Source organism: Pinus tabuliformis, chromosome 6 (assembly GCF_031772625.1).
Source record: "Pinus tabuliformis cultivar Carrire ecotype Pingquan chromosome 6, CPIR1, whole genome shotgun sequence".
Lineage (NCBI taxonomy): Eukaryota > Viridiplantae > Streptophyta > Pinopsida > Pinales > Pinaceae > Pinus > Pinus tabuliformis.
This window is the reverse complement of record NC_142292.1, coordinates 842,784,193-842,808,619: the sequence shown is the minus strand read 5'-3', so window position 1 is coordinate 842,808,619 and position 24,427 is coordinate 842,784,193. Positions and strand designations below refer to the sequence as shown.

The window sequence follows — 24,427 nt, the reverse complement described above, 5'->3', positions numbered from 1 at the left end:
ACATCTTCCCCACCTTGAGTAAAACACAATCCTCGATGTTTACTCATGCCCTTGAATGAGTCAGGGTATGATTTCCTGTATCAAGCTTTCATCCAACTAGGTGACCTCTTCCGGGCTAAAGTGCCTCCACTTTATTTTAACCAAGGTGATATCTCACCTTCGTAGATTTTTTTCTCTCCAACCGAGAATATGTAGAGGCTCTACGAGGAATTATCCGTCTAGTTATACCTATTCCACATCACAAAATATCATTAGATTATGATTATTTAATAAAAATCATTAATTATCATGGATAGATTATTTATTAAAAAATTTACCTCCACCTCTTGCAAGTTAATAATATGTTTAAAGTCATATACATATTTCTTTAATAAATAGATGTGAAACACATTATACACTCGAATGTAGCTAGGTAATGCAAGCTAATATGCAATAGGTCTAACTCTTTCTATAATTCGGAAGGGTCCACAATATCAAGGGGCTAATTTCGCACATCCCTTCCACTACAAGGTGCTTCTCTTAGGTTTCACTCAAACATACACGTGATCCCCTACCTAAAACTCCTTAAAATTCCTTTTCTTATTTGTGCATTCTTTCTGCCTGCCTTGGGTGGCCATCAAATTCTATTAGACCTTTTTCACAATGAGCTCAACCTCTACTAACATATCAGGTCCCAACATTAACTTATATTCTAGGCTATTCCAATTAATGGGTATTTTGAACCTCCTTCTTTATACGACTTTGAAAGAGCTCATCTTCAACAATTTGTGATAATTCTTATTGTATGTGAATTCCACTAAGCGGAGGTACTCCTCCCATTTACTTGGTTTATCCATTACACACATTCTTAACATATCTTCCAACACTTGGTTTACTCGCTCCATATACCCACCGGTCTACCTGTGATATGCAATGCTAAATTGAACATAATTGCCTAAGTCCGTAAAGAGAGTTTTCCATAATTCTGATGTGAACTTCACATCTCTGTCAGAGACCATCACCTTTAGCATTCTATGTAGTTTGAAGATTTATCGCATAAATATATCCACAATTTGCACAATCTTGTATGTAGATTGAATAGGGAAAAATGGGCTACTTTACTCAACTTATCTACTACCACCATGATTGAATCATTATGTTTCTTAGTTTTAGGCAAGTTTGTTATAAAATCCAGAGTAATTACTTCCCACTTCCACTCTAGAATGGGAAGCGGGTGAAGAAATCTGGCTGGATGTTGATGTTCAAACTTGACTTGTTGACACTCCAAGCATTTGGCCAAATATTCAATGATTTGTTTTCTCATTTCGGTCTAGAAATAATTTTTCTTTATGGTAGAAGATAGTTTACGATATCTGAGATGGGAAACATAAGGTCTTTTATGAAATTCATCCAATATTAATTGTCTAGCAACCATTTGATTGGGAACATATAGTCTTCCCCTAAATGTGAACAAATTATCTTTATTTGTGCCATACTCAGTATGTTGTTTAGAAATATTTACTTGTTTAGTTTGTTGCCACAAAAACATATATTTCAGATCCTTATTCAAATCCTCCTTAATCAAATCTAAAAAATTAAATTCTACTTGACTATATGAAATTTTGTATATGTGATGTGATTTTCTACTTAATGCATCTGTTACACAGTTTTCTTTCCCTTTTAGATGCTTAATGTCAAAATCAAATTCACTTAAAAAGTTTGTCCACCTAGTTTTTCATACATTAAGACTAGGTTGTTTAAAGAAATTGGTTAGGGTGTTATGGCCAGTCCTTTAACACAAAATGTTTACCCAGTAGATAGTGCATCCATACTTTCAAAGAGTGTACTACTGCAATTAGCTCTAAATTGTAAGAAGAATATCTCTTTTTGTGATATTTCATTTTCTGGGATTCATATGCAATTACCTTTCCCTCTTGCATCAATACTCCTCCAACTCCTTCCTGACATGCGTAAGTGCAAGCGACGAATTCCTTCTCAGGGTCTACAATTTTTAATACTGGTGTTGTGGTTAAAAAATGTTTCAATATCTCAAAACTACATTTACAATCACTGGTCCATTTGAAGGTTTTTCCTTTCTTTTGCAATGAAGTTATAGTATAAATTATTATAGAGAATCCCTCAATAAAATGACAGTAATATCTTACTAAGCCTATGAAAGATCGGATGTCAACAACATTAGTAGGGACGGGTCATTCCATAATAGTCTTAATCTTCTCTAGATCAACAACTATCCCCTCTGCAGAAATTATTATCCTATGTATTGTATCTAATCCTTATAAAAGTCACACTTACTTTATTTGGCTTACAGTTGGTGTTCGCGTAATGTTTGCAAAATTATTTGCAAATACTTCTTATGTTCCTCCAAATTCATTAAGTATATAAATATGTTATCAATAAAAATCATAATAATGTTATCAAGATAGGGATGAAACACACTATTCATAAGACTCATGAATGTTGCCAGGGCATTGGTAAGGTTGAAAGGAAAAACCCAAAACTCATAATGACCATAACAGGTTATGAAGGTTGTTTCAGGAATGTCCTACTCTCTTACCCTTATCTGATGATATCTATATCACAAATCTATTTTAGAAAACACCATATCCCCTTTTACTTGATTGAATAAATCATCGATTCTTGGAAAAGGATATTTTTTCTTAATAACTAGCTTATTAAGTTATTTGTAGTCAATGCATAGTCTCATATTACCATCTTTTTCCTAACAAACAAGATAGGTGCTCCCCACGGGGACACACTTGGACAAATATAGCCCTTTTCAAGTCATTCTTGTTGAAGCATCTTTAGCTCAATTAATTCAAGACTACTCATTCATTAACGAGTTTTTGACACAAGTGAAACCCCCAGAATTAGTTTTATGGTGAAATCTATTTCTCACTTTGATGATAGCCATAGAATTTCTTCCGGAAACACATCAACAAAGTCCTGAATAACTATCAAACTTCTTAAGGAGGTCAAATTATCTTTTGAATTAGTAAAACCCACTTGAACTGCATATATTTTACATCCTTTCCTAATACACTTACCTAGCTGGGAGTGTTTTGTGTAGGAATTTACAGGGTAAGTTCCTCAGACAGAACACCAAAGGACACTGCTCACAACCAGATCGCAGATCAATACACCAGTATTTTTGACGTGGTTAAAACCCTCAAAGAGGGAAACAGTCCATGGCCTGAGCCAACGCAGCCACTTCAGGCAATTTATTAATAAAAGAATGAAAATTTACATAAGCTTCTCTCATAGACGGATTCCCTACAAATGACCCTCCATGCACTTTAAATAGAAATCATGGACCAATCGGGTGTCAAGCCACAGATCAAGTGTCGGTAATACCGAGGAGAGAATGAACTGTCGGATCACTACATATCATGATCGTCGGATTGTAAGTTACAAAATGTACAAGGTAAAGAAACACACTTTACCTAACTCTATACTAGACCAAGTTGTACTTAACTATTTCCTATGTGTCAGAATATCCTAACATCCCCCCTTAAGAACAACTTGGGATAGGATTGAAGGATTTACAAATATGACACAGTAGGAGAAGGAAGGAGGCACTAGAGCCTATCCCCCCTTAGTGACAACTTCCTGAACTCCAACCATAAATCGAAGTTTAGTGAACTTCGCCTCTATGAAAGCCTTTGTGAAGATGTCTGCAACTTGATCATCTGTTGAACAATATTGCACTTCAAGAACATGGTCGTGAATGAGCTTTCTGATGAAGTGCATGTGTAGTTCAATGTGTTTGCTGCGCTGATGTTGGACTGGATCTTTGCATAGTTGAATGGCACTTTGATTATCACACCAAAGTGTAGTCGGATGCTGCTGCTGAAAGCCAATCTCTGACAGGATCTGACGAAGCCACAAGGCTTCCTTACTAGCTTCTACGACACCACGATACTCTGCTTCTGCTGATGAAAGAGAAATGGCACCTTGTTTCTTGCAAGCCCATGTAATAGGTCCTGAACCAAGAGTGAACACATAACTGGCAGTAGATTTCCGATCATCAGGGTCACCAGCCCAATCGGAATCAGTGAAACCAACCAATAGAGGAAATGCTTCGGCACTGTAATGAATCCCAAACTGAACTGTACCTCGAACATAACGAAGTATTCTTTTAGTTGCTTTCCAATGACTTTCACATGGGTTTTGCATAAACCGAGCAACAAGGCCAACGACAAAGGAAAGGTCAGGTTGAGTATGGGTTAGATACAGAAGTTTTCCTACAAGTTGACGGTATAAGGTAGCATCAACTTCAGTAGAAGTACAAGTGACTGAAAGTTTGACTCCAGACTGGAAGGGAGAAGGGGCTGGCTTACAGTCTTCCATGTGAAAATGGCGTAGAATATCACAGGCATACTTGGAATGGGAAAGGGAAATACCCTCCTTGGATTGCAAGACTTGAAGACCGAGAAAATAACGTAAGTGTCCTAAGTCTGTCATTTCAAATTTCTTTTTAAGGCTGGACTTCACATGGTTTATAAGGTTGGGATCACTACCGGTAAGGATAATATCATCAACATAAAGAACAAGAATGATAAGGGACTTGCCCACTTTCTTGGTGTAGACAGTATTGTCAGAATGACACCTAGAAAAGCCAGATTCTAAAAGAAAGCTATCCATTTTGGCATACCAAGCTCGAGGAGCTTGCTTGAGACCATAAAGGGATTTCTTAAGCCAACATACAAGGCTGGAGTCTGTTTTTATGAAGCCAATGGGTTGTTCCATGTAGATTTCTTCATGCAAGTCCCCATGCAAGAAGGCAGATTTAACATCAATCTGATGGACTTCCCATTTGAACGAGGCAGCAAGGGAAAGAACAAGGTGGATAGAGTTCATTTTGGCAACATGGGAGAAGGTTTCAGTGTAGTCAATGCCTTCAACCTGTGAAAAACCTTTAGCAACAAGACGAGATTTATGTTTATCAACTTTCCCATCTGGTCCATACTTGGTTCTGTAAACCCATTTGCATCTAACAAGTTTTCGTCCCTTTGGTAGAGGAACAAGATCCCATGTATCATTTGCCAATAATGAATGATATTCTTCATTCATAGCTGCTTCCCAATCTGGATGGCCTGAAGCTTCTGCAAAGGTGTCAAGATCATAATTTACTGGAGCTTGAGCCAGTAAAGAAGAGGCTCTGTCAAACTGAGAACGTGTGCGTCGCTGATCTGTAGGATCACCGACAAGATCACCTGCTGCATCTCGAGTAGCACGAACCCATTTTGGAAGCTGAGGAGTTGAAGGAGGATCCTGAGATGGTGGGGGAGGATTGTCATCCTCACTTTCATCATCTGAAGAAGAAATGTTTTCAAAAGTAGAAGAGATAGGGAGAGGTGGCACATCCGCCGGACTAGGCTCGCAGGACGATATATTTTCATCAAATTTTACATCTCTTCTAATGATAACATTTTTGGACTTAAATGGAATAATTCTATAGCCTTTGACATCTTCAGAATATCGAACAAAAGTACATTTTTTACTCTTAGGTTCTAAAGCTTTATGCTTTTCATCTGGAATATGGGCCCACGCTTCACTTCCAAAAACACGAAAGTGACTTACATCTGGTTTGATTGAGCTCCATGCTTCTTCTGGAGTGATATTCTTTAAAGCCTTAGTAGGAGTGCGATTTATTATGTAATTTGCACAGTTAATTGCTTCTGCCCAAAAAATAAGACCAAGTCCTTTAGATTGTAGCATACAATTAGCCATTTCCTTTAAAGTGCCATTCTTCCTTTTAGCTACACCATTTTGTTGTGGAGTATATGGAATAGTATGTTGCATTTGAATTCCATTCTCAGTGCAAAAGTTGATGAATGTGTTTTTAACATATTCTCCGCCATTATCAGATCTTAGCTTGAGAATTTGATGTCCAGATTGTTTTTCAACAAAGGCCTTGAAGGCAAAAAATGTGTTAAATACTTCACTCTTGAGTTTTAAGAAGTATACCCAAGTGCGTCTGGAGAAATCATCAATGAAAGTTAAGAAATACTTGCACCCAGAGAATGACACAACTGGAAGTGGACCACATAAATCACTATGCACAAGCTGTAAAGGGGCTGAGGCGTGCCAAGAGGCACGTTTTTCAAAACTGTCCCGATGATGTTTTCCGAGTACACATCCGGAACAAACACCATCTCTGCAAGATACCATAGGAAGACCTGTCACCATATTTTCTTTACATAGATTCTAAAGGAAGCGATAGTTTAAGTGACCAAATCGCTCATGCCAAAGTTTGCTCACTTCATCGTTATGAGCAACAAATACTGAGGGAAGATTTGATGACCCAAAGTTGTGAAACTTATACAACCTTGTAGAATCATCAGCAATGCCAGTAGCTAAAATCTTTCTAGGATCTCTTAGGTCCTTGATTACAACATCATGAGGTGAAAATTCAACGATTTTACCTTCACCTGAATGAGTTATCTGATATACAGATAGAAGGTTGCAGGATAAGGTTGGAACACATAATACATCATTAAACTGACCATTGTCTAGATGAACATTTTCAGTTCCTACAACACTAAGAGATCTATCATCACCAACATATATATTTTTGGTGTTACAATCATTTAAAGAAGAAAACATGGCTTTGTTTTTGGCCATGTGATAAGAAGCTCCAGAATCAATGAGCCACTCATGAGAAGAAGAAGATACATTTAGTGCATAGCCAGACCAAGATGCTTGACAACCACATGCAGAAAGTGCCATTCATGAAGATGAAGTTGAAGTTGAAGATTGCTCCAAATGGATGTTATGTTTCTTCATCGCTGCTTCCAAGGCTTCCATCTTCTTAAAGCATTTGGATTCTAAGTGGCCATCTCGATTACAAAAGTTGCAATGTCTATCAGTCTTCTTCCATTTGTTTTTATTTGTCTTATCATTTTGTTCAAATGATTTTTCATTTTGAGGCTGAGATTGCTTAGGACCCTTGTTTGGTTTATGACCATTCCTTTTAGGATATGACTTCTTAGGATTCTTTGAATTTGGTTGCTACTGGGCGGCTAACGCTTTCTTGGAAGAGTTTCCAAGATTAAGAAGACCAAGGTGTAAGAGTTTTTCTTGTTCTCTTATTAAAGAATCACAAAAAGAGTCAAAGGAAGGGGACCTGTAGTCTGTTCCTTGAGAAATGAAGGTTTCTCTTGTAGAATGGAAGGTGGAAACAAACACAGAGTAGGCTGGTCCCAACTTAGTAAGAATGGAATAGATAAGGTTACTATCTCCTTTCTTAAGTTTAACACCTTCCAAGAGATATCTAAGGGTCTTGAACTTGGACAAGAAATCTTCAATGCAAGAAAAATTATTAGGGTCCAATGTAAGCAACTCATTTTCAAGTTGATGGGCTCTAAGTTCATTTTTAATCCCAAAAACTTTATTGATTTGTTTCATTGCTTCATCAGGAGTATCAAGTTCTACAATATGGAATCTAAGATCTGGAGAAATAGACATTCCTATCAATCCACGTGCTTGATCTTGCCTATTTTCCCATTTAGAAACGTTATCTTCATCCTTCAGTTTCTTTCTTGGCCTGAGGCTATTCTGTAGACACCTTTACTTCTAAGTAAATCCTCAATGTAGGACAACCATTGGAAGTAGTTGGTGCTGTCAAGGGTAACTTGGTATTGACTTTCCATTTCAACAAAAAATGAAGCTAAAGATGCTGAAACTAAGTGTTCCAATGGATAGATCTCAAAAAATTAGGCTGGTTTAAAAAAAACGGCTCTGAAAACGGCTTCCGGATGAAGAAGTTATGGCTTTTTGAAAAAAAAGTTGATGAAGTTGCCGACGAAGGGCGGGAATGTGCGGAAATGAAAAAGTCCGCCCCCACAAAATGGAAACTTGAACCCAAGACCTCTTACTCTCTTAAAATAACTTTGAACCAATTGAGCTATACAAAAAATTAGAGAGAGAGAGAGAGAGAGGGGGGGGGGGGGGGGGTGCTTTGGGTTGCGTGCTTGCTTTGAGAAAGCTCTTTTTCACTACAAAACAAAAAACACAAAACCAAACACGGACATGCAAAGAAAACGAACCTTACGGCTCGAAGTTAGCTTTAGCCGAAAAAATAAATATTTTCAAAAATGAACCTTGCGGCTCAAAGTTAGCTTTAGCCGGAAACTAAATATTTTTCTCAATGTTTCTGATTTTCCGAGATCACACTAAGGCGCAGCGGAAAAGAGCATACGCATGAGAAAAATCCTTCCTTTCTGTTTCTGATTTGCCCAGATCGCATAGAGTCGCAGAGAAAAGAGCATACGCAGAAATGAAAGGTATAGATCCGGTAATAAAAAAGGCTAAATAAACCGAAAATCAAAATAAACAGAGAGAAAATAACTGTAAACTGCAAATAAACACTGTATACCTCCAGATCTTAAAAATGACGCAGCTAGGGCTACCGGAAACCTTTTCGCGTGAAACGAAAGGGTATCCTCACTGGAATAGATGCTCCCAACACAACAGAGCAGTCCTCTCGGCCCGAAAGTAGTCAGAAACAGTAGATCTAGGAAATGGCAGTCGGATGCAGTTCTACCGGCTTCAGATTTGGATCACCAACGGACGCGGCCCTCAAATAGCTCTAATACCATGTAGGAATTTACAGGGTAAGTTCCTCAGTCAGAACACCAAAGGACACCGCTCACAACCAGATCGCAGATCAATACACCAGTATTTTTGACGTGGTTAAAACCCTCAAAGAGGGAAACAGTCCATGGCCTGAGCCAACGCGGCCACTTCAGGCAATTTATTAATAAAAGAATGAAAATTTACATAAGCTTCTCTCATAGACGGATTCCCTACAAATGATCCTCCATGCGCTTTAAATAGAAATCATGGACCAATCGGGTGTCAAGCCACGGATCAAGTGTCCGTAATACTGAGGAGAGAATGAACCGTCGGATCACTACATATTGTGACCGTCGAATTGTAAGTTACAAAATGTACAAGGTAAAGAAACACACTTTACCTAACTCTATACCTAGCTCTATACTAGACCAAGTTGTACTTAACTATTTCCTATGTGTTGGAATATCCTAACATTTTGAAGAATTTGGTATCTACAGATAAATACTAATTCCCTAGATAAGTAGTTGTATCTATAACAAAAATTTAAAGTGTTTTAGTCTTTTATTATAAGCAATAGATAAGATGAGAAGAACTACTTGTAGTTCCTCTTTCCTCTCATCTCATTTGTATTGATCCTGTTGCTCCTTCCTATACTTAATACACTTGAGAAGTACCCTATAAACACAACAGAAAACAAAGAACCAATCAAAGCACACGATCTATTGAATATAAGTGAAAGGAATCAAATACAATTCACACATATAAGCATTATGAAACAATACAAACATATGAGAGAAAGGTTCAAACACTTTATTAGATAGAAGAAGGAATTACAACCATTGGTGTCTGATTCAAATTCGTTCCTCCAGCTTGGATCCCATCCACATCACATCAAAATCATGACAAACTAGTAGCATTACAATACTTGCTTCAAAGCCAAATCTCATAGCAAAATTATCTCCTTACAATTCAACATAATCCAACCCCTTATCACTTAGATGAGTGATCAATTTATAGGAAGGTGAAGGAGGTTTTGTCATAAATGGTGACATTGAATGGCCTTCCATACTTAGAATAAGTTCCATGGAGGAAGGGATGAGAGAATATGGTACACCTTAACTCATTCCTCATCCATTTTTGAGCTCATAGGAGTTGATAAGTGAGGGAACATTCTAGATTAATCCAAAAGATAAGAATATTCCCCAAACCCTATGTGAATTTCTCTCAATCTTGGCTAGCGCAGGTGAAAGGAAGCCTAAGTGCTCTACGGAGCACCCTAGCAGTGGACTCAACTGCTTTACAGCGCACCTTTACAAGGGCTTACCTGTGCTGGTCCCTCTAGAGGTTATTTCTATATGTCTTCAAGTCATGAAACTGTCTAGGAAGGAGGCATTCAAAGGGGTGACACTTTTAGGCATGAAGCAATAGAAATTAGGGTTTGATGAGCCCTAAAACACTAATATGGATGATGGGATTGATGTGCCCAAATGGATCTGTAATAGGGAGGTGATAATTGGATGTAGTTTTATAGGTCTCATTACCCCTTGAATTTATTCTCTGACACCCTCCTCAGTGAGATAATAGATAGTTTTATCTCTATAGTTTACTAAGGACTATTTTCCTTCCAACCACTCTATCCCGATTAGGACATTGTAAAACCCAAAAGTTAACACATTAAGATTTACATTAGTTAATTGGCCTACTATCTAAATAGGGTAGTAATCTATTTCTGTTGTCACCCTTCTTTTTGCCCTGGTGTCCAGCTGTACCTACCAAGGATTTTTAAATTTACAAGTTTGTAGGTGACACACTTCCGCGTTTTTAGGAATGATATAACTTAAACTGGTTCTTGGGTCTATCAAAATTAACATAACATGGTTGTGTATTTTACCTTCAAATTCGATCATAATAGGTTGGTACTCGACTTGATGATCTTCCAAGGTAGCATTAATCTTAGGTATACTCCTAGCCACCTCTCTAATTGTAGAAGTCTCTTGAATGTTGGCAGTCTCCCCCGTTCTGGTGCAATGAGGGCATTTATTGTAATAATGAGGCTCCAGACAACCCCAACACTGTAATGGAGGTCTCTGCAATTTGTTGACCTCTGTTTACTAGATACTTCCACTTCCTTATAGTCATTTTGTGATCTAAATTAAAGTTGATTCTTTCTAGGGGGTTTGCTGTGTTGTTTCTCGTGTAAATTTCTGGCATTTCTACTTATAATATTTTTAATGTTTTGGAATTTTTTTTGTCCTTTTTTATTAACTTAACTCTTGTTGCCTTCCCCCTTCTGTTTTATCTGTTGATAACAGATATGTGCCTTCCTAACGGCCTCATCCATGGTTTTAAGATTGTCAGGTCCAAATGCTCTTTCATGAATGTTGGTAAGATGCTCATAAAGCGTTGTACTTTGGATTTCTCCCCCTGTATAGAAGGTGAATATCTCAACAGGGATGTGAAATTGGTCACAAACTCATCCATAGAGAGTTGTCCCAATCAGAGGTCGTGAATTCTTTTACCTTATCATCATAAAATCGCTGAGTCAAGTAATTTTTTTTAAGTACTTTTTAAAGTCTCCCGGAGTCTTCCCCTATCCACCAATTGCATGAAAAATATTAACCTCTTCCCACCACAATCTAGCCTTCCCCTGAAGCTGATAAATTGCTAATCTCATCGTTAAGTTATCATCATATTCATAGATTTGGAAGTATTTATTCATGTTAATCATGTAGGCTTCAATGACTTCTTCCAATTCCCCATCAAAATTCAGGGGTTTAATCTTCTTGAACTCCTCAGTTCGGTTTTATGTTTCTTTCTTTTCCTAAGGGTTGAGGCATTATCAAATTCCTCTTCATTTTCACCTTTTTCCCTTTCGGTCTCATAGTTTGACTCTTTCACCTCTCTGCCTTTTTTCCTCATCCTTGTCTTCATTTTCGGGGCCAAGTATGGAATTTCTATGGTTTTGGTGATGAGAAAGAATTTTCAATATTTATTCTTGGTCTCACATTAGTCTCTCATTATCTGCCCACAGACTAGCCCTCTCGGTCCTTAACAACTGAACAATTTCCAAGAGCATAACAGTGAGGTTTTGGTGTCCTCTTTCTAGTTGAACCCACATCTCTGGATTAACTCCTAAAATAGGTATGGAACGAGATTCTACAGATGAACTTATTGGTTGTGTACTTCCAGCTCCTCTCCTCATTGTGCTTCATCCTGATCACAACATATATATATATATATATATATATTTGTTAATTCATTGCCCAAATAGGCCACAATATTACAATCTGGGCGCTTTGATACCACTTGTAACACCCATCCTTAATAAATCCAATAATTACACCTTTGATATATGTATATGCATTCCTAACTAGCATACAAGTACATATTATAATACTTCCCATGGAAGTATTATAATATGTACTTGTATGCTAGTTAGGAATGCATATACATATATCAAAGGTGTAATTATTGGATTTATTAAGGATGGGAGTTACATTAAGCTTTAGTGGACCAACCATTAACATGGATATGAGAGTCGATGCAAACTTAATGAGCAAGGTTTGGATAAAAAATCATGTGACCCGTCACATGCAAAGTGCAAATTTGATAATTATGATACTTATGAATGAAAAGAGGTTTTAACGCCAAGCATATATAGTTAATGTATGATGAAATTTAGAAATATGGCAAAAAAAAAAAAAAAAAGGGTTAAGAAGTCATTTTTAGCTAAAAAAAACTCTCAAATATTTCATCTCGAAAATGCAATTTCTCTTTCTAATTTTTATTTGCCAAGACACACAATGTGTATGGAAAAAAATATATACCTAAAAGAAAATATTTTCTAATCTTCCAACATCACACAAAGTGCACAAGAAAAAACATGTATAAACTCGAAAAAGTAATAAATTGGGGAAAAAATAGAAAATCAAATTACTTCTATATAAAATAAAAAAAAGTATTGTATCATTGGTTTATGCAATAAATCAATATGAGAAATCATACTCATACATTTTAAAGAAATAAATTTTTACCAAAAACACATTAAACTAATGTTAAATCTCTAAACATAATACTATAAGATGATTATTCTAATATAAAATTGATAGCATGATGGATTCAATTAAATTTGATCCAAATTTAACAATCATAGCATTAAATCCAGATAATTTTACTATATTTTTAAACTTATTTCATTATTTAACAAGATGAGTTGCAAGGCAACTAGTCCCTGCCTAGGGGTAGGGTCATATGGAGCAGAGCCGACGTCCAAGGTCCCCTAGCTATGTTGTTGTTCGTAAATACATAGACTGCTGAGTATTTAGATTTGATATTGTTCGTTTGTAGTTATTTAGATTTGATATTGTTCGTTTGGAGTTCGCCCGAAGTACAGGTAAAACAGGAAAGGTTATTAGCAGAAAGAGCTTCATTGCTGACTTCAGTCCGCCTGCTGGCCAACCAGATAAAGAATCACTTCCAGCATCCAATGAAAAGAGCTGCATATCGAAGAACTTTGCACTGGAGCAATAACACATTGAACTGCGCATCAGAGAGATAACCAGATCGACTCTGACCCCTACTCGAAGGCGTGGTCGCATAATCACACGTCAAGTACAAGCTACTTTTCAATTATGGCTACGTTTATCTAGTTAGAACATATGTTTATTCTATTGATATACTGATTAATTTACTGGATATTTATATTTGGAAATGCCTACTGCTAGAACTTCTCGTGATTTCAACTCATAGTGAATAGTCCACTAGATATTTGTAGCTGGAATTGCATGTTGTTAGAACTTTTACTTATATTATTTGCATAGTAAATAATTGTTTGGAAAATTGTATTTTGAAAACATGCAGGCTATTAGAAATACTCTGAAATCTGTACAATTAGAATTATGTTATACAACTACAGTTTTCTGTTATTACAAATGATCCGTGAATAAATGATAAAATAGCCATGATTAAAAAAGTGTACAACTAGAGATACATTTACTATTTCAACTGCCGGAACTATACTAAGTATTATCATTCCTCTAATAACTCATATATCTAGTGAACAACTACTTGGTTATTTATGTTTCAGACTGCATGTCTTTAGGAAGTACTTTAAAACTTACATTGCTTGGAATAGTACACTTGAGGTTTTTTACCATTTCACCTCGCCAGTACCTTGCTGATTTTGCATTTATACTAGAAGATAACTGCGTACGACTATACCCTGATTTATTCCTCAAGAGAATGAAGTTAAGTGTGAAAATATGGCATGGATATGGGGGGATCAAAGACGAAGTTAAATGCGAAAATATGGCATAGATATGGGGGAATCAAATAGGAGATTGATTTCACTAGGTTATAGGTGGGTATCTAACAACAGAGGGAAGTAAATTAGATGAATGAAGTTTTTCTTATATGCATATACGAAGAAAAAAAATCTTGGGGTAGATATAACTATAGGAGGGTAGGAATAGCTATTAATAGAATGATTGTCACCAGGCGTAACGCCAGTCTCAATTGAAAGAAAATGAAAAGTATGAGATCCACCATCCATTAGGATAAATAAGAGTAGGTTCAGTACACTCTGTTAGAGTCGATTGCCTCCTAGTTTTTCCAATAGAAGACATGGGGTGACCTAATACATTCGAGTGGTGTCCTGAGAGGGAAAGTGATCAAGGGAGGGTTTGCATAAACAAAATTAGGGAAGCCTATAAGGTAGGTTGATAACCTCCCAACTTCTTCAATTAAGAGGATAGTGACTTAGTTATAGCAGTTGCGTCATATATAAGAAATAAATAAAAACTAGAGCAAAAACGCCCTCACCATTTGAGAAATAAATAGAACTGGAACAAGATGCACATAAACATAATTAATGAGATGAATTCGGAAAGAAAAAGAGATAACATTACTTCATTCTTCTACACTGATATGAAGTGTAAACCATATGCATTAGATAACTTAGGAAATTAATAAGATGAATTCGGAAAGAAAAAGAGATAACATTACTTCATTCTTCTACACTGATATGAAGTGTAAACCATATGCATTAGATAACTTAGGAAATGTTGACAAATTAAATACTGCAGCCGTTCAAAACCATAAACGGAAGTTTATATACCAACAAAATGCACAGGCACTGTACTGACCCTTATCCTCCCGTGAAATAAATTTGTGTACACAACTTAGCAGTGCCCAAGTAAATAGGGCTATGCCCATTAATCCCGGAAAACGATTCAAACACATCATAGACTTCAACAAACAAGTAAAAATCAAATTCTGGAATAACATTAACCATCAAAGATCTGGGTTCGTCGAGAAGGCATATAGCCATAACCTCTTACTAAAATGTACCCTCAGTTGCAACGATTATGGGGCAGTGAAAAGTTAAAACCCTGCTACTGTAGAAAAATAACATAGGATACATAATGTCTAATCTAAATAGCTAAACTGGGAAATGGGAAAGACCCAGAAATAGTGACCATCCTGAGGTAATACGAATACAATAAAATCCAGCTAAGAAAGGATTGTAGGAAGAACACGCGTCCACATGCATGATAGACAAAACAAATGCAGCAATCAGTACCTCGTAGATAGATTAGGAAAAACAAATCCACCGACCTGTGTGGTTGGAGAACTGATTAGTTTCTCATTCAAATATTTAAGGTAGCTCAATAGATATTTAAGGTAGCCTCAATAGAAAAGTATGGTCGGATCAATACCTGCAATATAACCTGTAAAAACGTGTAAATAAGTATAGGGACAACAAAAATTCTAAAAGACAGAAATAAATGGAAACCTGGGGCACAACTAAAGGGGAATAATTACCTAGAGCACGGTAGCTAGACATGAGTGCCTCGGATTCGTTACTGCAAGCGATTAGAAGATTAGTCCTTACCACGTGCATTGCATGCAAGCCATGTGCTTGGCAGCAGGGAGGTGATCTGTGACATTATATCATTCCAGCCATTATGAGGCTGGTTATTCAACCTTCGCCTCTGGTTAACGATTCTTGCCAGACGATTCTTGCCAACGCTAGATTGGGAAATAACCAGAGAAATTCAGCTTATTGGATGAATTAACGCAGGCGTAGATGTACTTGAACTTGAACATTTAAATAGGTTTCCGGGTTGTCCATTTATAGCGAATGCATCTGAAATGTTGGGGCCAGCTCCTGTTCGGGTTTCCTGCGAATGCAAACAGGGTCAATAGCTGGAAGCCATGAACTGTGTGCGTGCCACCAGAGAGTCCCTTCTTGACCAGCGATAGTAAATCTATATGTATAACTTCGACCTGGGCGAATGGGGCATTGCGTTATGAATTCAGGTCCATCTTGGCGCACTCCATGCCTGCAATTACATGTAGAAACGATTTTCTACATGAGGTACATGCTGCTACATGTCTTTTAAAATTCAAATCAGAGATACGAGTTTAAATTGCAGTATATCAGGATGATCTACTTGACGAATAACTGCTTGCATAACATTTTCTCAGGGTTAATTATTTCCCAATCAATATTATTTTGTTTTTAGGTACTATACCTGCACGCCATTAGAATGAACAGCCATCTCTTAAGCAGGTAACAGATAATGCATAATTATGCATACTGTTCAAAAAGCATTAAAAAAAATGCAAAAACACTTGAAATAACTTAGATTGTCTCAGCAAATAAAACCCTCATCATATCCTCAATGCAAACCATTTCACTTTTGTGCTTGTATGAACATGATGCCTAGATTTCAAGAGACTGAAATCCCAAGTCTGCGATGACTAATTTATCAGTGATATTTACTATTTTAGGATGCAACTTAGCAATTTTGCAGACTTACTAAAAACTAAATTAATTTCATCAGTTATTATGGAAGTTCTGTTTTGCCCTTCATCACTCTTTGTACTCTCAGATTCCTACTAAATTGGCAATTAGTCCAAAAGGCAATATATACATACTACTCTAAGGGCTCTATACTGAACAGAATCTGTAACTGATATTGACTATGAAGTCTAACAAAGCCGGTATTAAACAGAGTTCCCCGTTACAGTGAAGACAGAGTGTGGAAGTGAAAGCACGGACGGAGCCAACGAAAGAAAAGGGAATTCTGTAGGACTCGTTAGAGTGAAGAAACAGCATGGAAGTGAAATTACTGCTGGGGACGAAGAAGAAAAAGGGAATTCTGTGGGACTGGTCACAGTGAAGCAAGAATATGGAAGTGAATTCACTACATGGTTTAACGAAGGAAGAGGGAATTACGTAGGACTGGCAGAGGCTGCTAGCTTGAACATGAATGCCACAACAAACGTAGAGAATAGGGGTGGAATGGCTGCACTGGCCACTGTAGGAGGGAATACTGTAAGAGTGACCGAGTATGGAAATGAAATCGTTGCGGTGGCCAGAAAAAGGAAAATGGAATTCTGCAGGACTGGTTACAGTGAAGAAAGAGAACGGAAGTGAAATTACTGCTGGGTTTGATTTACCTGAATGATCTGCGCCCTCTGCACAGAAATCCCGCCACAGTCTCAGCATTTGAGGCCTGGAAAATGGAATTCTGCAGGACTGGTTACAGTGAAGAAAGAGAACGGAAGTGAAATTACTGCTGGGTTTGATTTACCTGAATGATCTGCGCCCTCTGCACAGAAATCCCGCCACAGTCTCAGCATTTGAGGCCTGTTCTGCGCCCTCTGCACAGAAATCCCGCCACAGTCATTTGAGGCCTCAGGTTCATTCGAGCATGCTTTCATTCGGTCCAGCTCCAGCTCCAGCTCCAGCTATTAGTCTTTATCCGACAGCATCTGTTCTGCATGCAGAGTGACACATTGCAACAGCTATGTCAACCGGTTCAGCCTCCTCTGATAGCTCAAATGCAATAAGAACATAAAATGCACATAAAATGCCGGAGATTTAATGCTGGCATTAGTCCAGCATTAGTTCAAACCCGTTGACGGTTAGCGAGAATGCAGGGCCATAATTTCCAAGTTAAGGTATTTTCGGGCCTCTTCCGCCTCGGGAAGAGGCCAAATAAGATGAGAAACGTTAAAGCGGAATGCGACTTTGGTTATGTTCACAGAACACCTCACACGACTTTAGTATAAGCGGTGTATAACAGATGGGGAAAGCACTCAATTAATGCTAAGTCGGCATTGAACGATTACAATAGTCCCTGCCGGATGACAGATGGCAGGGACTAATAATATAAGATGATTATTCTAATATAAAATTGATAACACGATGGATTCAATTGAATTTGATTTCTAAGTTGATTACTTGGCCTGTCAAAATTAATAGTTTGGATAAATTTCCAAATTGAGAACTTGATGTGTCAAATTAATAGCGTTATTTTTACCCGAATGATCGTTGGTTGGAGAGTTTATATTTTTATGCGAGTTGAATTGGTGTCAAGCTTGAATTTGACTGTGGCAGGGTTTCAATTGCTTTTATTTTAATCCATTTTCCATTATAGATATTCTTATAATATCTAAATGTTTAAATTTGAAAATATACATTTTCACTTAGAGATGGATTGCATGAAAAAAAATTAAAATTGAAATTTTAATTTTTAGATATTTAAATTTGAAAATATATATTTTCACTTGGAGATGGATTGGATGAAATTTTTATAAAAAATTGAAATTTTAATTTTAATTTTTTTTTTTTTTAATTTACTTAGAGTTAGTGTTAATTTTAAATTTATTATAATTAATTTTAAGTTAGTGTAGGTATATAAATTATATGGTTGGTAAATTCTAATAAGCATCAATATATAATAGACATCAAAATACTTGCTTCAACCTCCTAAATCGCTAAAACAAAAACAAAATATAGACTAAATTATATATTTTTTAAAATTATTATTTAATGATAAAAATAATTAATGTACAAGTCAAACATATATGCATTTAAAAAACATGTAACAAGATTTTTAAATATGAACCAATTTATTATGGAGATTCTTAATTTGTAAATAGTTTTTGTTACAATACCATGGCCAATATCATGGCTTATTAATACCACATGCCCAAAAAACAATAATAATAACTCATTTTATATGACTTATTTTTTAATTAATGAATTTAATTAAATAGATAAAAATGAATAACTACTTTGGAAATAAAGATCATCAACATATAGTATTAAAAATATTCTAGAATATTCTTTATAGAGTTTAAATCTCTACCATCTACTTAATAATTACTAATAATTAAATTAACATTGTGGAAATCTTGTTCCAAAATAAACATTTCTGGTCATATAATTACTTTTATTGCAAAATATAATATAATATTTTTGATAAATTATTGAATAAAATGAATATGATATTACTTTATTTATTTGTTGCTTTGAATTAGATATAATTCCGTAAAGAAAAGCCCTACATACACAGGAATTTTTTTCCCCTAGATGAAGCCTACAGAAATTTGGAAACTTGTTGGAAGCATACGTTCAGCATGACCATAATCAAAATTCCTTTACCTAAGAAGCATCAACCAGGGACTATTTACAGCGATACTAAAACCAATCAATAACGGCAACTCGTTTTCCAGAACGGAATGAGCTATTTACAGAATTTCTTTGTAGAGGAGTATCTAAATATGATTTCTCATAGTGATCATGACATAAGGGAAGCCCATTACAAGGTCTTCATTCATTTATGAAATTCTCACTTTCGTTATATTGCTTAAAGCACACATATTATACCTCGAATGGATAATTGGCCTTTTCCTATTAAGTTTCCGATGATGTACCTTTCCGCAAAATAACCGGATTGGAACGAGGCATACTTGTGTGGGGCGAGCAATATTTCCTATGCTATTGGGTATTCAATGCAGTGTAAGAGTACTATGATGGGATCTCAAGTCTGCCAGCAATCGTTTAACAACTTCACCATGCATGCATGGGCATGTAACGGGACAACTCTCGGGCCGGGAAAGGACTCCAGCGTCACCGGAAAACACTGACGCGACCTGCGGGCCGGACGAATTGGGCGGGTGCTGAACAGTGGATCAATTTGAAATTTGAATTTATCTGCATTCATTGTGAAAATTTGCAATGTATCTGCTTTTCTCATTCTCGTTCTCATTCTCAGACACAAAGGGCACCAGAAAAAGCAAAACGATTCATCTGTAGCTACTCTATGCCTTGGTCCTCATACTGTTCATATATATTTTTCTTGATATTTATGTGAACCACATGCACAGATTTGGCTTTCTTGGCATTGAGTTTGGCGTTTCTGCGACTTGCAAACACCAAGGCTTCACTGCGCAAGTGTTTAAGCATAATGAATGGGAAGCCAAGTGTTTAAGCATAATGAATGGGAAGCCATGGCCAGAAACAGCAGCGAGTTGTGCAGGACGAGAGAAGGATTCTTGGACAAAAATGAAGATCAGGTTGAGAATCCATGGCGGCAGATGAAGTGGATAGGAGGCAGCTGCCTGCCCTCTAAAAGGTCATCTCATTGAGAAGCTCGACGATCGCAACAATTTCCGCAGAGGTTTCGCCCTCCGATTTTCCGACGATGTGCAGGACAAAACGCACATCTTGCCGTGGCTTCTGCCTTCCAAGGCGATCGATCTCCATCGCAGACAGCGATGGGTTCTGCTGGATCTGGGTGCTAATGCATTCAGCACCAGCCTAGCCTGGTTTATTCACATATACCCCTTCGATTTAATTGACATTCACGCATTCGAAGTCGATTCCAAGCTCCCGCAAAAGCCGAGCCCGCTTGGTTTTGACAAAGAGTAACGTGGCACAGACGAATCCCTCCTCCCTCACTGTAAAGGCCACTCCCCAACCTCCGCACCAGCTGCACTACAGCTTTGTGTCAAACTGAGATGATAAAGCCAGTGTTGGTGTACATGCACCTAGATTAGCTCCAGTTGTTGGTGTACATGCACTTAGACTAGCTGTGTTGGTGTACATGCACCTAGATTAGCTCCAATTAACTTATTGCTTGCATGTGGCACATGTACACATTAACATAAGATAAAGCACACTTAGCTTTAGTTAGCTTTAGTTATTGCATGTACAACTAAGCTTAACTTAGTTGCTTTTATGTATTTATTCTAAAACTAATATTGTAGAATCAATTTTTTCTTTTCTCAATTCTTGCTCGCTTCCTTCCTTCTCTTGCAAGCTTGTTTATTGTTTTGCAGATCTAGATCTGTGTATCTCAAAAATTTTACATGGTATCAGAGCTTGGACCCAGGTTCGATTCCCCCAAGTTGCGTTTGAGGGGGGGTGTTGGAAGAATCACCGCACCTCTATAGAATCCGTAATTTCCACCCTGAGGATCCTAGTTACTGGCTTGTAATGTTTACCAACATCTGCGGGTTTTGGTGTAACGGCAAACCTCCACATGGTATCAGAGCTTGGACCCAGGTTCGATTCCACCAAGTTGCGTTTGAGGGGGGGTGTTGGAAGAATCATCGCACCTCTATAGAATCTGTAATTTCCACCCAAATTTTGTACGCTGCAAATCTGATTCCAATGTTTATTTTCTGAAGAAAATTGACTCCTTGTTGATCATAGTACTCTACGTAGATGATCTTTTGATAACGGGTAGTTCAGCTTCTGTCATTACTAACATCAAAAATGCATTGCATAAGCGGTTTTCTATGACAGACATGGGCTTGCTAAATTTCTTCCTTGGACTAGAGATCCATTAGCATGATTTTGGCATTACCATTTCTCAACCAAAATATGCCAGAGATCTTTTGGCACGATTTCACATGAGTGACTGCAAGCCAGCAGCCACACCTTTTTTATCAGGGATAAAGCTTGAAAATGGCAAAGACACACCATTGGTTGATTGCACATTGTATCGCCAGCTTGTGGGAAGTCTTCTTTATCTCACTCACTCCTGTCCTTATCTCTCCTATGTTGTCGGAGCAGTTTCCAGATACATGCAGGAGCCACATGAGTTACACTGGAATGCTGCAAAGCGCATCCTTCGATATGTCCAGGGGACAATCACCTATGGGATTCATTATGCAGCCAATTGTTCTTTGAATCTCATCGGGTTCACAGATTCAGACTGGGCTGGCGACACCATTGATCGCAAGTCTACTTCCGGTTATGTACTTAGTTTGGGATCCGGCCCAATTTGTTGGTCAAGTAAGAAGCAGGCTGCCATTGCTTTATCATCAGCAGAGGCCGAGTATAGAGGAGCAGTTAATGCCACTATTCAGGCAATTTGGCTACAACATTTCCTATCTGAGCTTGGGATTAGTGTCCATCATCCAACTGTCATCTGGTGCGATAATCAAAGTACGCTAAAGTTTTGCAGAGATCCAGTGCAGTGGCAGCGTACCAAACACATCGAGATCCACATGCACTTCATTAGAGAACTCCTTCATGATGGGATCATCGATCTTCAGTACTGTCCTAGTTCCGAGCAGATTGATGACATCTTCACCAAGACTTTCACTGAGTAGAAGTTTTGATTCCTGCGAGATCGTCTCGGGGTGAAGGACACGACTACCTAGCAGTTGTCTTTTCTCTACTTTTGCATTATATTTTGAGGGGGGGTTTTCTTCCCACTGGGTTTTCCCTCTTTCCTCCTTTTTATGCATTGTATATGGGTACCTAAAATGGCCGTGTTGCCGGGACTCATTCATTTTGCATCACACTCACCTAAGTTATGCTTAAGGGGGGGTTTTGGTGTACATGCACCTAGATTAGCTCCAGTTGTTGGTGTACATGCACCTAGATTAGCTCCAGTTGTTGGTGTACATGCACTTAGACTAGCTGTGTTGGTGTACATGCACCTAGATTAGCTCCAATTAACTTATTGCTTGCATGTGGCACATGTACACATTAACATAAGATAAAGCACACTTAGCTTTAGTTAGCTTTAGTTATTGCATGTACAACTAAGCTTAACTTAGTTGCTTTTATGTATTTATTCTAAAACTAATATTGTAGAATCAATTTTTTCTTTTCTCAATTCTTGCTCGCTTCCTTCCTTCTCTTGCAAGCTTGTTTATTGTTTTGCAGATCTAGATCTGTGTATCTCAAAAATCTTACAGCCAGCAATGTCATAAAAATAACAAGGTTTATGAAAGGAGAGCTGCAATTGAAAGCGATTGATACAGTGGTTGTAAAGATGGACATCGAGGGAAGCGAGCGGCCGATTCTGAGGCGATGGCTCAGCAATCCAGAGATGCCTCTCATTCTGGACGAGCTCTTTGTGGAGGTTCACTACAATCACCCATCCACATGGAACTACTTGGTAAGATCACCAGGCAAAATGCGAAAAAAGCTTCTTGCAGTTCTCAGATGGCATGGCTTCTACGCCCACTTTTGGCCCTAACTCATTAACCTACCTCACGCCCTCCTTTCACGTTCACCGCAGTTTCTCTCTTTCCACTGACCATCTGCCATCTCTGATCATCAAAAGAAAGGAACAAGACATAATCACATGGAATTACTGGCCTGTTTTATTCTTGGAGGGATCTTATTTCGCTCTCTTTCGCTTTTATTTATTTTTTTGCAGTTAGACACAGGTTGACAATCATGCTAGAAAAGTGTTGGGCATTTTGAATTGATAGAGCCAGTCTGCTTTTTATGATACTTTGTAAAGTAGAAAGTATAGGTAAGTTTGATTTAAGAAAAGTTCTGAGTTGATAGTTGAACATCCTTCAAACGGCACTGTAAATTTGGAGTTTACCAAAAATTGCAGCGTTTGGCTTATGGAATCTCTGACCAATTTAAAAGAAATTGTACTTTGATCAGAGATAACAGTTGAACATATTTAAAATAGATTATTATGGATAAGTAGTAAGAGAAACGGTTTAGCTTATGAAGGCTTAAGCAAATTAAAACAGATTGTAATCGATAATAAAAAAGAGAGAAATGATGATCATTTAAAGTCGTATATAGAGATGTTGTATTTGATATGTATTTAATATTAAATTTTAATTATAAAAGGGGTTTATAATTTTTATTTTTAATTTATATATTAAGATAAAAGTGGAAGAAGATAAATCAGTTAAAATAAAAATAAGACCAAAAAACAATTATGTGAGAGGGTGAAAACAATACAAATTAGATAAAAATATTATAATTATTAAAAAAAATAAAAAATAAGATGTAATATTTAAAAAATATAAGTGAAATTTTTTTATTATTAAGTTGTTGATTTTGAATTAAAATAATAATGAAGAAAAAATAACATCTTATTATTGGTCTTCTACAAAATATTTTTAGTTTAAAATTATATATATATATATATATATATATATATATATATATATATATATATATTAGGAATTTAAACACTAAGCATTTACATGTACAAATTTGAAAATATATTGATTTTGACAAAATGTCATTTTCATTTACATATAAAATTTGAAAATATCTTGATTTTGACAAAGTGTCATTTTTCTAAGATTCATGAAACTTCCATTGTATAGAGCATCTCATTTAGGGATCATTCCTACCACATAGTTTCTCATTTCCTAAGATGACTCTATAGCATCTTAAGATGACCCTATAACATTTTGAATTTCTTGGTTGAAGAGAAATCCAAATTATTCTTCCAAGATAACTATGATAATACATTCTTCAAGCTATTTGTTAGGATATTTGTGATGATCTTATAAATTGAGTAATTAAGAAATTAGTTTATAGTCCTTGAAAGATTTCAAAAGATTTTTCTTTAGAAATAGGGCTTTAAATGTCAGATTTAGGGTTTTTGGATTCTTTAATTAACTCTCAACAAATCAGTCTCCAATAAAATTTTATAGAAACCCATATAAAATTCCATTATCTTTTCTTCACCCTCAAGAAATCCTCTTCCAACATGTGATAGATACCCCAATAAATTTCATTGTCGAAGTGTGTTTGAAGAAAAACCTTTGC

At 36.8% G+C, this 24,427-nt stretch overlaps 1 long non-coding RNA gene across 5 annotated transcripts; it reads right to left on the bottom strand.

Annotated features, from left to right (window-relative positions):
* Positions 1–14,623: 14,623 nt before the first annotated feature.
* LOC149261505 (uncharacterized) lies at positions 14,624–17,537 on the bottom strand. Of its 5 annotated transcripts, XR_016248472.1 has the most exons (5): positions 17,178–17,344; positions 17,044–17,114; positions 15,865–15,920; positions 15,400–15,758; positions 14,624–15,305 (listed from the first exon to the last, which is right to left on the bottom strand). It is a non-coding gene; the product is annotated as an uncharacterized LOC149261505 (long non-coding RNA). The 5 variants fall into 5 exon arrangements; XR_016248470.1 differs by having other exon boundaries at positions 14,625–15,305; positions 15,400–15,920; positions 17,178–17,337; XR_016248471.1 differs by having other exon boundaries at positions 14,625–15,305; positions 15,400–15,920; positions 17,044–17,099; positions 17,178–17,336.
* Between the last annotated feature and the right edge of the window lie 6,890 nt (positions 17,538–24,427).